Source organism: Mytilus galloprovincialis, chromosome 8 (assembly GCF_965363235.1).
Source record: "Mytilus galloprovincialis chromosome 8, xbMytGall1.hap1.1, whole genome shotgun sequence".
Taxonomy (NCBI): Eukaryota; Metazoa; Mollusca; class Bivalvia; order Mytilida; family Mytilidae; genus Mytilus; species Mytilus galloprovincialis.
In genome coordinates this window covers 43,096,369-43,115,288 of record NC_134845.1, presented here as the reverse complement: position 1 = coordinate 43,115,288, position 18,920 = coordinate 43,096,369, and the positions used below count along the sequence as shown (strand labels likewise).

The 18,920-nt window shown below is 32.9% G+C and overlaps 1 pseudogene; it reads left to right on the top strand.

Moving 5' to 3' along the window:
* Positions 1 to 15,952: 15,952 nt before the first annotated feature.
* Positions 15,953 to 18,540, top strand: LOC143043297 (uncharacterized; annotated as a pseudogene).
* Positions 18,541 to 18,920: the final 380 nt, after the last annotated feature.

Here is an 18,920-nt window from a genome sequence, read left to right as displayed (position 1 = left end):
TCAAATATTCTTACAGTTAGTTATTTAAAGGGACATACATTATCGAAAAGCGCGTCTTGTGCATTCGGTTAACGTCTAATGTAATGCCACTGAGACGACACTTTTGGGAATTTTTGGTCCTCAATGCTCTTCAAATTTGTACTTGTATGGCTTTATACCTATTTCGATCTGAGTGTCACTGCAGAGTCTTATGTAGACAAAACGTGCGTCTGGCGTATTAAATTATAATCCTGGTACCTGAGATAACTATATAGTTGGCTGTTAGTCTTCTAGGTGAACATTGGTTAATTATTCAATTTATTACTAGACCAGAAATCGGGCACTTTATTATAGTAGTGAAAAAAAGGATAAGGTTTATAACAGCCGAAACTAAGATATTGGTTCGTCATTACTTTTTTGCAGTTTTGATACATAAGTTCTTCAAAGTTTGTATTACATTAGCTTTTAATTTTCACTTAAGGTGGTATGGGTGTCTTCCTCCATCTTGGATTGTAAAAAACAGAGAACCAAAGGTCCAGATTTTCTATCAACTTAGCAAAATTTGATGCAGGAATGAAGATTTTAAATGTGAATGTTCATTTAAAAGAACCAATTTATAAGAATATAACTTATAATTGTTCAATATCTTTGCCAATGTTGATTATTTTTTGTTGGTTGTTAAAAATATTTAAATTGGCATTTTAAGGGAAAGTAACTCTAAAACAGTGCATTTTCTGAAGGATTCTACATGGAATTTTCCTATTTTGTATTTTAGCCGGAAAAAACGTACGGTGCCCCTATCTTTTCTTTTGATATTCTCAAAGCATTGTCTGAAAACTATCTTTTCCTTAAGTATTTAACAATTCTATCATTTTGTTTAGTTTCTAATAACAAAATGGTGTTTTTCCCTGTATAATCCATACAAAATGTGTCATTTTGTCACGTCCTGTAGCTTGAGATAATGCGCGGTGACCTATCATTTTTATTATTTTTTTTCAACATATATCAATAGATACTACGTTTTGGCAAAGTATGAACAAATTCTATCATTTTTATTTTAGACTCCCATACCACCTTAAGCAGTTATAACTTCCACGTTGTTGATATATCTTCGGCATGGTTTGTTACTCATTAACATATCTCATGGATTATTAGACGTTCTTTCTAAAACAACGTTCCATTACAATTAAATACCTTTGTGCAGCCCAATAAAGATACAATCTTAGTTTTTTTAGATTAAAAGCATTTACTTTTCTCTAATAATATTAATATAAATTTGGTATTGAAACGGGGAATTTGTCAAAGAGACAACAACCCTACAAAAAAACAGAAAATATCAGAAGGCTACAAAAGGTAAATCTTGTAATTAAAGAACACTATCTCAAAAAGGAATTTCGAAAGATTTTCTTTATATCCTCTTAATCGTAGATTGTGTCTTGCTAATTATATAGTTTTTGTCTATCTGTAATGATTTTTAAAATATGAGACAAAGACGAAAAAATGGTAAAATCGCCATCGAAAGGCAATAATTCTAAAAAGGAGTTGACTGACGATTTCGACAATGAGACTAATTTGTAGAACTTTTCTTATTGATGATTTGCATTATAAAGTTTCATTCAATCCATTTTAGTTTTCAACATATTAGGCAAACAAATAATGGTGGGCCAGGTGGAATTAAAATTAAAGGTGAAATTAACCAAAGGATTGGTCAACGTGTTAAAACGAACTTACATTGACATTACAGAAATAAAAGACGACTAAATGACAACAAAAACATAGAAAACTAACTTCTGAACAAAATGAACCCTATGACAATCTAGTTCATCTCATGAGTTTCGGCAGAGTTTGTAGATCTTGCTCCACATGTGGCACCCATCCTGTAAAAAAAACGAAAATAAATCGGTAGGTCGATTTGGAACATATCCGTTGTCATCTGTGAAACATATGATTTTAACGATCAACCAATCCGAGATGGCGTCCGTAAACATTTGAACTCTTGGTTTAATGGCTTCTTTGTACGCAGAAATCTCTATCAATGAAATCACGGTAGGGAAAGCCTATCTATTGGGTATCGTATCGTATCGTATCAACTGGGATAAATATACTTACCGTGATTTGCAATTGGAACTTTCATAAATATTTAGTAGATTTTTAGTTTTTATATGGTCAGTGTATGGAAAGAATATTCCAAACAAAAAAGATAAACCAAAATTGTGATACATATTACCAGGTGGTGTGTTCGGTCTTGGTTTGGTTCCGGTTGTATACACAAAAGGAAAAAAATGTACAACGATTCTATCAAAAGTAAAATATCAAAAATACCGAACTCAGAGGAAAATTCAAAAACGGATAGTCTCTAATCAAATGACAAAAATAGAAACTCAAAGACAAAAAGCGAATGGATATCAACTGTCATCTTCCTGACTTGGAATAGACATTTTCTTATGAATACATTTTGGATGGCTATGATCAAGTCGTAGAAAACTTTTGTATGTGAAATATCTACATAAATTTTCCAAATTTCTACTATGTTAAAGAAACAATTTCAATGAAATCGGTCTAAACAATTTTAATTGACGAGTGATTATGAATCTAATTGTAGCAGAAAAAAACTGAAAGTACAGAACAAAGCTTTACCTACGACTACGCAGGAACAAATGTGAGTACATTTAATTCAAAGGGCAATTTTTCAAAATGTTCTTTACATGATAGTTTCGACGAAAAAGATAACAGAAACAATATGCATTCCTGTCAACAAACAAAACCTCGGGCAAAGTAGAATAAAATATTTCAAATATGAAATGTTACTTGGTGGTTAAAAAAGCATTTAAATTACACACAAGGACAAAGTAAGGAAATATGTAAATTACGTTGTGTCATGTTAGTTTGCTGAAAATATTATTTTCCTATTATTTCTCGGAGATTGGAAATTGGTCTTATCACTTTGATCGTCAATGCATCTGATTTTTACAGGAAATAACTGATAGTAAAACACAAAGCACTAGTTACGAAAACGCCATCCAAAATGTAAGTACTTTTCGTCGACACGCAATATTTTTTTTATGATACATAGTAAACAATACGTTCACGAAACACAATGAAAACTATAAATTTGTGACACCATTAAAGAATTTGAAAAGGTATAGGAAGATGATGTAATTACGAAAGCTACTTATATGATTATGGTTTACTTTTATAATTTGTTATTTGGATGGAGAGTTGTCTCATTGGCACTCACACCACAACTTCCTATATCTAAATGATCTGCAAAATCAGAATTTAATAACAATATATAAGTTACTTCAGGTAGATTCATGGTATACCGCCATCTTGGATTGTACAATCACAGTACAAAATCGGTCTAGTTATTTGCCTAAATCTGCCAATTTGGAGACAGATTTGCAATTCAATTGTTAGACTGTTTTTTTCTATTTAACGAAAACTTGTTAATTAATCGTATTATACAAAATATTTTAACAAATATCATTTTTTTTGGTTTTAAAATCATTTTTTTTTTCAAACGAGCCACTTAAGGGGAGATAACTCTTTTAATACCAAATTTATACTAGGCTAATAGGGAATGTTTTTATTTTTACTTGTAGCATGAAAACAAGTTCGATGACACCATGTTTTCTTTTTATTTTTTTAAAACTCTGAAACCTTTTTTCTCACAATTCATTTTAAAATTCTATCTCATAGAAATTTTTTATGCACATTAATGTGTTTTTTCATCAACAAACTGAAATTCATGTCTACCTGTGCGGATTTCAAACGCGCAATTTTACACCAGTACTTAAAACCCTCCATCCTTTATGGGTTCATTTTACATAGATAAATGAAGTCGTATAATATAAACAAAATGAGGATGTTAAATTTGATGTATGCCTTTTCGTGCTTCGTCGTTACATTTGTTGTTTTTATAGTGATTTAGATGATAACACAATGTTGACTGCTGTACATCTATTTCTTTTACCCTTTTACCTATTGTGTCTGTTTGTTTTGTTCACGCATCGGTGACAATATAATCGAATTTGATGCGACTGTCATACACGTAAGAGGTTTAGCTAGCTATAAAACCAGGTTCAATTCGCCATTTTATACATTTGAAAATGTCTGTACCAAGTCAGGAACATGACAGTTCTTGTCCATTCGTTTTTGATGCGTTTTATCATTTGATTTTGCCATGTGATTATAGACTTTCCGAATTGATTTTCCTCTGAGTTCAGTATTTTTGTGATTTTACTTTTTACCAAATTTTGGCAATTTTCAACGACTAATAGCTTGTAAAATAGCACGGTGACCCATCCTTTTTATTAGATTTTATAAAAGAGAATAGTAAAATCTTCATTTTGGCAAATTATGGGAAAAATCTGTCTCAAAAAATATATACTTGTGATCTACCTTAAACGGAAGGAGTTTTCGTTTATTTGTGCTAATTAAATTTTTTGAATTTTTGAATTGACTAGAAATTCTTTGATATTTTAGAATAAATCATGATGCTTTCTACAAAGTTATCATTAAATAATTGAAATATTTCCAAAACTCACCATGAGAGACACATAAATTAGATGAGACCCTTTTGTTTATCATCAATACACGTGGCATTCTTTAATCATCCGATCATCTCAACTTTCACGTGAACTTGTTTTGATAAAGGTTAAGGTCAACGATTAACTTAAAAACAATATCGGACAATAGATAGTACAAATTCCGTAATTACGTAATATGAGGAAACAGTAAAAAAACAAATTGTTAAAATTAATGTATTTATATATTATCATTGTATAACTAATCATATTTAATAGATAATAATCTTACTGTATAATCTCCCTGGTTAAACAGTAACTAATTTATAGGGATACCCGACTGAATGCTGTGAGTCCAGTAAGTTGTAAACAGCAGAGAAATGTGCAATAAAAGATATATTTTATTAAAAAAAAAGGGGGATTTTTGAATTCTCCCGATTATTTCCCTTTGAGAGAAATAAGTTCTGTGGAAATTTGTCTTATCACTTTAGTTATATCTACTGATTATGATTCTGATTGTAGCAGAACATAATTGAAAGTATAAAACAGAGCTCTGTCTACGACTACGCCGTTACAAATGTAAGTATTTTGTATTCGAAGCATCAAGTGGTTTTGAAATACTAACAAAATCCTCACAAAGATAAAGATAAACTCGAAACCATGCATGACAAGAACCTTCTAAAGTGCAGAAAACAGTATTATTGTTCTAAGTCGTGATTGAATCTTAGCAAATGTTTAACACTGGTAACCTCATTGGGGCTAGGCGTGCATATATGTTGTTTGGTATTATTCATCTGTTTCTGTTTATATAGTTATTTTATTCCTACAAATATTAATTCGAAAAATATCACATTAACAATTTAAAAGAAGTCTGCTAGTAACATAAAGGTAAATAAAGGCATCAGTGTTCAAAAGTCATAAATCGATTGAAAAATAATATCCAGGTCCCAACCAAAACCGAGGAAAACACATCAATTTTCAGAGGAAAGCAACTAAACAACAGCAACTCAAAAGTGCACTATACTGGTTGAGGACTTCTTACAGTAACAAGATGTTTTGAGAAATTGTGGACATGTTGCGTAAATAAGCCATACTGATATTATCTGCACACAGATACTTCTATTTTATTTTTTTTTAATTTCTTCTGTTTGATCCGATCAAGGCAAGACATTTTTTTCAACATTATGTTGGAAGATAATCGTGCAGGAACATAACGTCATCATTTTATGAAGTCCTTGGTTTCAGAAAACGATCCGCCTTCAGACAAAGTTATTTTAGGACCAACCGTTTCATAAAAAAAATAAAATAGGTTTATCAATTTGAAAATCAAAATGTATGCTCTTCTTATATAAAATATTATTTTGTGATTTCGATTGACAACTCGATCAATTCAGTTTTATCGGAAGGAATAGGAGCATCGAAAACAATTTTTTAATGTCAATAAGTTTGATTCATTTTTCATTGCGCCTTCTCTTTATACTACAAAATATGAACATGTGACATAATACCTCAAATTAAGTATGTGGTTAGGAGAAATTCAAACAATCTAGAATTTGAAATTGATACAATAAGTGAAAAGAGCATTCGTACAGGAACAAAATATTAGCCTTGTATTATTGACGAGTTTTTTAATTTTTCTATTTTGAAAGAGGCTGGTTATATTTTTTCTATTTTCAAACAATACTGTATCTCTTTTTGAACAGAAAACATGGGACAGAAAACAACAGAGCCACGTGTACGACAATGATGTAGCACAGGTAAAATATTATTATTTTGATTGTAAGAATTTGAAAATAGATAGTAATACTTTCAGAGAATAATTGTTTTAAAACTAAAGAAAAATAAATTAAAAATTAAAAATGTGAAAAAGAAGAAATAATGCAAAACAAAAGCCTGCAAATTTTTAAACTATATAGATATAGATTTTACCTTATTTCTAATTTTCATTTATTTCAACCAATGCAAATGTCTCTATTAATGACTTGCTGCCATTTATACAAAATCCGTTAGGTATTCATCACATTCGCACGAAACTTTATTCATTACCCCTTTCAAAACTTCATTCTCTGTTCAATTTATGTTTGGAATCCACTGTTACAAACCCTCATTCAAACCAATACGAACTTGAAGCTATAATTTCGGATATTGCAAGTCACAGACTTTTCAAGCCAGTCCGCATTGGTAAAGATGAAAAAGAGAAAAGATCTTTCCTTAATCTTTCCTTTGCCAACAAAGGTCTCGATGGCGACAACTTAGGCAATATCCTTCATCATAAATTTGTTCAATCGAAAATACCTCCTTATTTCAAAGACCAGTCTGTACCAATCATTTCTTATACCTATAGCAAACACGTTTTGCAGGATCTCGATATTGACGACTTCAAGTCTAAACCTCTGATTGCACTTGTGCTAGTTCCCAATTCACATATAATCCGGCTTGCTACGTTATTACCGGTGACCTCAACATTGTTAATAACACTTCTCTACGAAATGTTTTATCGAAAGGTCCGAAATATCGTGAGCCTAAATCCATCAATTGAAAATACAACTTTAAAATTTTGATGGATTCAGTCGAGGAATATGCCAGGCAATGGGCTAAGCGCGAGAAGGAAGACGTGGACACTCTTTCCGAGTGGATTTAGGCAGTGAGGTCGTTGATACAAATCAGAATTAAGAAACTGAATGGGTCTATCAATGCCTATGCTACGTTAATCTTTAAAGACCCAAATGTTGCAAAACACTTATCCTACCTCCATGACAAATATGTTGTTGTCCCCGTAGATAAAGCCCCAAACAACATCGTTTTTGTGTGTAAAACTCATTACATTAACTGCTTGATAAACGAATTAGGTATTGACAATTCACTTGGAAACTCAACATATACCCTCACAACACTTACCAAAGAGGAAATCCTGGATAATCATAGGTCTGTTCTATGTTCCTTTGGAATTTTAACCAAAGATGAAGAACTGGATCTTCGATCACTGTATTGGATACCTAAACTACATAAGTGTCCTTGCAAACAACATTGCTGGGTCTTCCAAGTGCTCCACGAAACCTCTTTCTGAATTATTAACATCTATTTTATCAGCAATCAAAGACGGGCTTCAAAGTTATTGTGAAACTGCCTATTCTAGAGGTGGCGTGAATCAGATTTGGATATTTAAAAATTCCAAAGATCTTTTAGAGTACATACAATCTAAGTCTCTTTCATCCTGTAATAGTATTAAAACATGTATTAAAACATTTGACTTTTCTATTCTTTACACAAGTATTCCACATTCCAAACTAAAAGACAAACTGAAAGAGTTGGTATCGCTTTGTTTCATAAAAAATAATGCCCAACGTAGATACAAGTATCTTGTCTTAGGGAGGGATACTACTTTGTAAAGGATCACTCTGATTCAAACAAAAAAATCTGTGAAACTGATATTATCAAGATGCTTGATTTATTGATTGACAACATATTTGTTACGTTCGGAGGACGTGTTTTTCAACAGACTGTCGGCATTCCAATGGGAACAAATTGTGCCCCTCTACTTGCCGACTTATTTCTTTATTATTATGAAACTGACTTCATGCAGGAACCTCTTAGGAAGAAAGATAAGAAGTTAGCGATATTCTTTAACTCTACTTTCCGCTATATTGATGATGTTCTTTCACTAAATAATTCAAAATTTGGTGACTATGTAAAACTCATCTATCCAATCGAACTAGAGATAAAGGATACTACAGATACAGTTAATTCGGCCTCACATCTTGACTTACATCTAGAAATTGACAATGAGGGTCTGATGAAAACAAAACTTTACGACAAAAGAGATGATTTCAGCTTTCCAATTGTGAACTTTCCATTTCTAAGTAGCAAAATTCCAGCATCACCAGCTGCATACGGGGTATATATCTCCCAATTGATACGATATTCCCATGCTTGCATTTCCTATCATGATTTTCTTGATAGAGGGTTGGTGCTCACAAGGAAACTATTAAACCAAGAGTTCCAAATTTCGAAGTTGAAATCATCCCTTCGTAAATTTTACGGAAGCCATCACGAGTTGGTTAACCGTTATAGAATAACCGTTTCACAAATGATATCGGATATGTTCCTTACGTCGTAATTAGAGTCCCCTTCCCTTTCTTGAATGTGACCTATCGAATTAGACTATTTACCGGATTAGTTATCACATAAGCAACACGACGGGTGCCACATGTGGAGCAAGATCTGCTTACCCTTCCGGAGCACCTGAGATCACCCCTTGTTTTTGGTGGGGTTCGTGTTGTTTATTCTTTAGTTTTCTTTACTGTGTCATGTGTACTATTGTTTGTCTGTTTGTCTTTTTCATTTTAAGCCATGGTGTTGTCAGTTTATTTTCGGTTTATAAGTTTGACTATCCCTTTGGTATCTTTCGTCCCTCTTTTTGCAACTGTTTCCCACTTTTAATTTATCGGTTGAGGCTTATCTTCTTAATCAACAACATATTTGTCGAAAAGAGGTTTAAAAACTACAACATGGGGCTATTTTGAAAAGTTCAGATATCCTTGTTTAGAAGTATGACAAGATGTGAAATAGTTGCTAATCGCATCGAATAGACAAAAACTGGCAGGGTAAGTTAAATATGTTTTGTGACGCTCACACCTTTCTCAGACCTTGGATAATGATGTCACAAGCAGTATCATATTCACATAGAAAGTGTTTGCCATAGAGATCTGTACATATAACAAATACAAATAACTAAAGACAAAAGACAAAAGACGCAAAAACGTTGTTCGTTTTAATTACCTCATCAATATAAACGTTCCTCTGGAGGAGACCTGCATTACTGAAAGAATGTATATACACTTGTCTATAAAAATAAAAATTGTATAACTGAATCATTGTTGTTTAAGTTTGTAAATTGCGAGTAAATAAACTCATTACGGTTCCTTTGGGTTGTTTTAATGGATCGTATTCAACAATATAATTGAAATGAACGATAACACATTTTCATTTGGTACATAAAGAAATAGTTACTAAATATCTGGCGTAAATATATTTATGAATTATTTGTAAATGTTTTAACGGGATCTATCATAAATAAGGGACTGTTAATGCGTTATCGAAAGTTAATCGCAGATCATCTTAGAAAATTTCAAAGTACGAAAGGTATGATTGAGATTAATCTATAGGTTTCATTTTTGTAAATATAGACAATGCAATTTCCCACAGTACCTCCCTTTGCTGCTAACATGTGCCACTTTTACTATAAAGTTTCGTAAAAATTATTTCTTAGAACCAAAAGATGATAAGCACTACTGTTTAATTCAAATGTCAAAACATAGAGCTGTGCGGCATAATTTCAACATTTATATGTCCCAAATATGGTACAGTTTAAATTTATACTAAAACTCGGTACTACCCCTACCTTCACTTTGGGCTTTCTACAGATTTCAATTTTTATACTTTAACATTCCAAGTTATGTCTCTATGAGAGAAAATATGGATATCATATCTAAGAACTTATATGCTCTTCAACTTCTTACTTATTTGGCTTTATAAATATTTTGATATGAGCGTCACTGATGAGTCTGGCGTACTAAATTATAATCCTGGTACCTTTGATAACTATTATATGTAAACACAACGAAATATCTATGAATATTATACTTCTTCAACAAAAAGAGGCGTGGTTTGAAAAACAGATGTATCTACAAAGTGCAACCTATTTGGCGTCTACTTAAAATATACACATATATATATACTTTACTATAGATAATTTAGCTGATCTGTAACAATAACATCTTCATGCCTTATATATCATGTACTGTAGTACGCCGCTAGATTAAAACTGACGTGGAAAGGTAAAACATGCCCACCGAAAGCTCTTTTTTTGAGAGCCCAGGTGGTCGTGTGGTCTAGCGGGACGGCTGCAGTGCAGGCGATTTGGTGTCACGATATCACAGTAGCATGGGTTCGAATCCCGGCGAGGGAAGAACCAAAAATTTGCGAAAGCAAATTTACAGATCTAACATTGTTGGGTTGATGTTTAGACGAGTTGTATATACATTATGTACACAGCCATGTATCACCATCATTGATGGCGATCCGATGGATACATCTGTTGTAGAGTTGTCACTGACTCAGACGTACTTATGAATATAATTATTTTCTGTGACTGTATATTACATTTATTTGTAGGATCCTTTACTATAGATAATTTAGCTGATCTGTAACAATAACATCTTCATGCCTTATATATCATGTACTGTAGTACGCCGCTAGATTAAAACTGACGTGGAAAGGTAACACATGCCCACCGAAAGCTCTTTTTTTGAGAGCCCAGGTGGTCGTGTGGTCTAGCGGGACGGCTGCAGTGCAGGCGATTTGGTGTCACGATATCACAGTAGCATGGGTTCGAATCCCGGCGAGGGAAGAACCAAATATTTGCGAAAGCAAATTTACAGATCTAACATTGTTGGGTTGATGTTTAGACGAGTTGTATATATATATATATATATTCCCCATTTTCATTCTCAATTTTATACATATATTCTCAATATCTTTTGCTGTTGTATCTATGAGACAACAATTCGACCATAGAACATACAACAGCAAAAGATCACCAACAGATCTTCAATGCAGCGAGAAATTCCCGCACCCGGAGGCGTCCTTCAGCTGGACCCAAAACAAATATATATAATAGTTCAGTGATAACGAACGCCATACGTAACTCTAAATTGTACACAAGAAACTAAGGTTAAAAATAAAACAAGACTAACAAAGGCCAATGGCTCCTGACTCAATGAGATCTCAACGCTCCCTCTATACCTAGCCAGTGTAGAAAAGTAAACGCATAACAATACGCACATTAGAATTCAGTTCAAGAGAAGTCCAAGTCTGATGTCAGAAAATGTAACCAAAGAAAATTAACAAAATGAAAATAATACATAAATAACAACAGACTACTAGCAGTTAACTGACATGCCAGCTCCAGACTTCAATTAAACTGATTGAAAGATTATGTCTTCATCATATGAATATCAGGCACAATCCTTCCCGATAGGGGTTTAGTATCATACCATCATAACATATATGAGAAGAACATAACCCGTGTCATGCCAACAACTGGTTTTTAAATAAATGTGTTTAGTTCCGATGCAAAGACCCGATAGGTGAATCAATATTAATGCAATTATATGCAATCTTTAATGACCTGACAATAGTATCTTAATAGATTTTCTTTGAAAAGAAAATCCTCTATTTATCCAAACCTCTTAAAAAAATGTGCTGTTTCTGAATTATTGTCTTCCCGTACTTGAATTCATTGACAGCTGTTTCGTATTCGGTGACCTCAACATGTTAATCAAGTTAGAAATTCGGTAATTTCACAGTGCAAGTTCAGTCTTTCACCGTTGCATTAAATTTCTTGCCCACTGTATAGAATGAAATGACATACACATCAAAGTATAAACATGGTATCGGGAAAAAAATTATGAGAGGAGTTTGATAGATTGAACAAATTTGAATATTTTTAAACTCATTTGGGACCAATATTTGTTATTCCACTATGCTGTACTCTGCTGGCTAATGAGAGGCGAAAGGCAAAAAGACAATAAGAATCATAAGTCGAATAAACACAGACAACACACTGACCAAATCAAATAACTACAAAAACAAGCAATTATAATAACCTTCAGAGAAAATAAGGAGCTGGGTTATACGAATTTTCAAGTTTTGTAAACTGCTATGAACGTTTTACGAAATCGTTTACGCCTAAAACCAAAATTAAATAGTAGATATATTCAATGTAAGCTCCAACAAAATGTAAGGTTATCAATAAAATACTCATCGAAAAAAATATCTAGAAAAATAACTCCAGATGTTGTCTCTCGATCATGAAGAAATATATTTCATAGAATTTCATGAACGTTTGTTAAAGTTCATAAAATGGGTCGCGGACAACAATCATTATGGTATATAAGATCAGTATCTATACAATGTATGGTTCTAGTAAACCATATAATTTAAACAATATATACGTATAACAAGTAAATGAGATGTTTGAGTGAATACGACAAGATTCAAATGACGATACCAAAGCACGTATCCTTAGTTCTTTTTACATATCCTATGATCAATATGCTGTCTGCATATTGTGAAAGTATAGGGGAGAGTACGCTAAGGTTTCCTAGCCACATCATTTTCCTGGTTTAACTTTCAAGTACGCTCAAAACTGAAATGTGCTATTCTTTTTTCTAGAACTACTTTACTTTAGTTTATCTGTATCTTCAAAATATATATTTTGGGTTTTTTTAGACTAATACGACAAATCTAGAGGAAACAGAACCGAAAAATGATAAATCTATGCAACCGAAAACATCCGGAAAAAGGTTACGCGTTGGTAAAGGAAAAACCCGCATTGCTGCTGGGAAGGGAGCATGTAATGTTAAAAAGAAAGACAAGGCAAATACTACAGTTAAAACAAATGAAGAAAACAGGAATACTGAAATGCAATATCAAACTGAGTTATATGAAATAACAAGTCTGCATTCTTCTCATGACACAGATCAGATTAATACATCGCAGTCACAAACTGTAAGCCTACAGGAGAAAACAAACAGCACAGAACAGACTGACCCTAAAGAAGTCATTTTTCTTCCGAATATTCAACAAAATTATGAAAACATTGACTTGAAGGAGACACGCACAACGGAGGAAGGTGGAACAGAAGCAAACTTATGAGTTATGAAAACTTTCCAAATACAAGTCCAAGTTCAACCTTTTCAGGACCTGGAGATTCAACAGACTCGTCGTCAAGTCCCGATGAATTGCGCGCAGAAACATTAATATACAAACCTAAAAAAGTAAATGTGATTAAAATGTATACTGTGACCAGTTAAATGTAAAGGATAAACAATTCAGTAGTATCATCTTAATCCCTTAATAAAGGGGTGATGCTCACAAAGAAATTAAAGGTAACAACGATGTCCTTATGGTTAATTTTAAGACATCTCTTTGGAAATTTTACAGACGTCTTTGAGTATTACTATATCTGTTTCATAGACTATCAAACTCGTAAGTTTCGTTTGCCTGTACTAGTTTTTTTTGGTAAATGCCATCAACCAATTCAGATTATAAATGTCCTGAGAAACACAACGTTGCCACAAGTCGCGCTGAAATTTGTGTTGATCAACTGATTTCACCAAAAGTGTTGAGTTGCTTTGTGGTGCTTTTACAAAAGTTTTTTGTGTTGTTCTTGCGTGATATGTTTTATTTAAATGCATTTTTCCTGTCTGTCATAATGTTGTCTTCATAAAACCTAGATGATTTATCGTAGTTTTGTTTCGATCGTTCACTTTATGTCATTTGTCAAGGTAATAGAAAATTAACTTTTACTGATCATATTTGTTTTCAAAATACTTTTATCAATATGTTTTTAGATTAAACCTTATCACATTATGTTGTTGAATGAATTTTAAAATGAGCAAAACAACATGTGAAATATAGAACAAAATCACCTAACCCTGTGTATTGTTTTAAGGACTGTTGGATTCCACATTTTTAATACTAGTAATTACTTTGCAATGGTGCTATTTACCTTTTTTCGACATATGTTTATGATTCCCTCTTTTTTTACGTATCCATTTGCCTTTCTTCAAAGTAATTGAATCTTTCACCACCAGTATACTTATAGAATGCTATGATTTACTCTACATGTGTAAGTAAACTGTTCATAAATTGTGTGAAGAAAAAGGCAAAATGTACGCAACAAAGCTGTATTTGAGGGGCATGCCTGGTATTAAAATTTCCCGCATACAAAGATACTTTCAGATACACGGACACACGTATAGGTCCTTTTACCTAACTACTATTTTTTACAGATATTATCATGAGTTGGCAATTATGGAATGTCGATTTCATGGATGACGACGGATATGCTCCAATTCCTGTAACCATAATCCCGTCCTCTTTACCTCGAATGAGACATCATTGATTGAGACTTATCGTTTAACGTGTTTTTTACATGACGGATGCAATATATGGAGTAGCATTTGCTTACCCTTAAAAAAATAGAGATCGCCCCAGTGTTTGGCAGCGTTCGTATGGATCAGTCTTTATAGATTGTTTGCATGCTGTGTTTTTGGTTACTGTTTGTCTATTCGCCTTTTTTCGTTTTAGCCATGGAGTTCTCATTTTTTCTGCGAATTGTAAATTTGAATATCCTTTTGGTATCTTCTTTTCTCCCTTTTAAGCAGTACAAAGGTACTCAATATTTACACAATAAAGATGTTCTTTGGTCGTAAAACAAACTGTGTGTGACGTTACCAGGTTTAACTTTATTTATGTCGTGCAATAGTATATATTTCCAATATCTAAGAAAAATAAGGAGAAGTAAATGTATGATTGCCGAGTACACAACTATCCACCAGAGTTCAAAATGAAGTGAACTCAAGAATTTAAGACCACTGTTTGACATTCAACGACCATGCTATCTTTATCATAGTAGGTATAGTGTCCGGCGGAAAAAGTGTTCTTGTGAATGGTTCTACTTTTTCTAATTCTATTACAAATGTATTACATCCGATCAAATTGTTATTTGTGAAACGTCAAGCGGAGATTTTATATTTAATGTTAAGGGTTAAATATACTTTTTATTTTATGTAGAATATGTTTGCTTTCACAACATGTTCTTATCGCAATTAACTAGGCAATTAAAAATTACATTCATAAGATGTAGTCACCGGTGTCATCCTGGTTTGCCCATTTTTAATTACATGTATATGTAAACATAGAGGGAATTATTGTTTCTGAAAAATTCTGTAAAATTAAAAAATAATGTTACATTCTGCTATTAAGTCAGGAAAATGTGTAAAACTTTTCTATATTTTATATATATTTGGCAGGATAATTTATTTTGTTAATAAATATATAAAAAAAAAATGTGTACCAAAAATAAATTATTATTCCAATTTATCGACAAATAGTTTTAATTGTTGGTACATTCTGAAAAAAAGTAAAAAGAAAAAGTAAAATAATGAAAATAAAGATTTATTAGAATAAATCTCATTTGAATAGCTTTAAAATTATTCAACCTATTTTTTTTTGTAATTTAAAATTTTAATACAATACACTGTTTTGAAATTTAATATAAAAAATATCCAATGAAATTTAACAACTAGAATATAAATGCAACTGTTCAGTAGCCAAGCTATATGTATGACATAATTTAAACAGTAATCTGCTTCCAATCTAGCATTTTCCTCTAAAAACAACAATAAAATATCGTTCAATTAATAATCCTGATTGCTAAATTTTTAATAAATTTTTACAATTTACCCAAGCTGTTAATATCTTCAGACTCTTTTGTGAACAGTTCTCATAAATTATTGTATTATAAAAATTAAAGTGTCCAATATTCAAATCATTCAAACCAAGCACAAGTGCAACCACTTAAGTATGTACAGAATAAGTTTTGTAGAGACAGTTTGGTCTTAGGAGGTCATCGTTACAGAGTGAAAAAAAGAAACATATGAGTTTACTGGCGAGGTACTGTTCCAGCCTGCCCTTCAACAGTTAACACCCATGAGGGTCATTTAGTCAAACTAGCTCCACCACACAACCATCAAGCCAACCAATATAAGATAGAAGTGATAAAGATAATGCAGACTATGGAACAACGAGCCAAGAATGAAGTTACTCCTATACAATCAATCTATGAGGAAGAGATTGTCAAGCTTCGCACTCCAGAATGGAACGACGACACCAAACAGTTTGTTGAGCAACTACCAACCTACTACTCCTGCAAGACATCACTCTACCACCAAAGGGCACTCGATAGACCCGTCATACCAAAGACAATTATTGACATCGACCTACAGGATGAATGGTGCCTTACTACTACAAGACAACAGTTTCTGTTACCGTCAGACAACATCTACCCACCCATGCTGATCTTCTCAACAACAAACAGCTTGACACACCTAGCTGCTGCCAACACAATATTCTGCGACGGCACATTCTACTCATGTCCAACACTCTTCCACCAGCTATACACAGTTCATGCAATGATATATGGTTCTATGTTCCCACTAGTGCATGCTCTACTGCCAGGAAAAGACCAGTTCATCTATTCACGCTACTTCAGCCACATACGAGACCTTGTTCAACAACACCAGTTACAATTTCAATCAGAAACACTAATTATTGACTACAAGACAGCAACCAACAACGCACATACAGTCTGGCCAGGGGTAACCGTGAAAGGCTGCTTCTTCCACTTCACCCAGTGTATATGGCGAAAAGCACAGAAATATGGACTACAGTCCTATTAAAAAGAAAATGAAGACATTACTCAACTGATACGACGATCCGCAGTACTAAATATATCTCTTGTTCCACCCCACCTCATTGACGATGTTTGGATAAACACTTTAGAAGACATCGGAGAATCTGAAAACATACCTGCTACAACTTCATTTACAGATTACGTAACAGAGTTTTGTGTTGAAAACTACCGTTTTCTATAGAACAAATATTACACAGAAGGACCCCGTACCACAAATCACCTGGAAGGATGGCACAACAAACTTAAGAGGAGACTCAAACATGCCCACCCCAACATCTACGAGATCATTGAGCTACTGAAGAAGACACAGGTGTCACAGGGTGACTTTGGTTACTCACATATATGTTGTTATTTTGGTTGTTAATTCTATTTCGATTTGCAGAGCGTCAGTATCTTATAAATGCTATATTCTGCAGACTTCAGTGTATAATACATGTCCACATTTTACATCTAATTAATTAGGTAGTGTCCACTATTTACTTGGGCATTTACCTGTAAACTTGTCGAACGGGTTGAGTAACATGTGATACCTGTATTTGATGAGCTGACTATTCACTCTCAGGTAACACCTTAACGAGTCAAGGTGTGGCCAGATATGTTTTGTATAAAGTTAGTTTACAATGTGGCGTGGACACACACACTGGATTTCTGAGGTAGGACTCAATTTATTCTTATTTATTTAATCATTATTCGTTCTAAAGTGTTCAGTTTTCTGCAACAACGCAAATATAGAATAATTATTTAAATTGTAATTGTAATTTTTGACATGGCTATTTTGTAAATGTCACAAGTTAATTAATGTTCATTATAATGAAAGTTTAACACGATTATATGTTTTCGGTTGTAGTAAATATTCGAGTGTCGAAATCGTTTGGTATTTTAGGAACGTTTGTGTACGATAATGCAATGATGTATGTATCTCCATAAGTATGTAAAGTAATATGCAACGTATAAGCATAAATGTATATTCAGCGTTAAAAGCTGTATAGTGTGTGTAGAAATTGTATAATGATAGTATACAATAAAGTCAATTATGTGACTTGTAAAGTAAGGCATTATACGATATGCCGTAGCTTGTATTGTGTAAAGTAAGGCATTATACGATATGCCGTAATTATTTGAGTATAAGTAATGCATTATTCAATATGCTGTAATCTTCTATAGATTGAACATAAGTAGTCGTACTAAGTATTTGTCATTATTTATGCGACATGTGTAATACATAAACATAATTATGTATATTTCTTGAGTATAGTATTGTATTTTAACGTACAGTATGTATTTCAATAGGTCCCAGTTTCGGGCTAGATGTATGTAGTTTTGATTAGTAAAGTATGGAGATATATTACAAACGGTGGTGAAACCTGTTGACGGTGCGACGTTCCATGTTTTTCATCAATAGTTGGGCAACCTACAATATTTGGAGTCGAGTCTAGACAATAGGGCAGCCGTAATGTGTACACCGCTTATGTTGGGCCAGTTTTGTGTAGTTACCAAAAACCAAATACGTAAAATTCCGTAGTATCGTTATCCAGATTTCAAAGCTAAATATAAAGAAGGAACAGTTCATTAAATATTTGACATTATTATTTCATTTGATTTCATTTATTTATATTTGTAAATTTGTACAATATTAAATTGTTATTTTGTTTAAAGAAGTAGTCATTTATTATCTGTAAGTACAAACTCCTAAGTCAGCTCTCGTCTATCCGTGACAACAGGCACTAACAGAATGCAACATTATCCAGTATGCAGCAGCAGGAGCCCGCCCACCAAAACGACGACGATACAGAGTAATAGACACCAGACTCCAACTACTGAAAGGCCGATAACAACAAGGAAAAGTCAACATGGTAGATTACTCCGACGCAGCATCCCATCTTCTCCATTTGAACACAACAACGAAGTGAAATATTGTAAAATGTGACTTTGTAAATATAATGTTTTGTTAGTTTTGGTGTATATTTAAGATATTGTATTTCTCATCATTTTACATAAAATGCCCTCATTACTTATTTAACATAGTACTTAATTAATTTCCTTATGCAATGCATTTATAAAATTGATTAATTTATTAAATTATGTTTGCAATA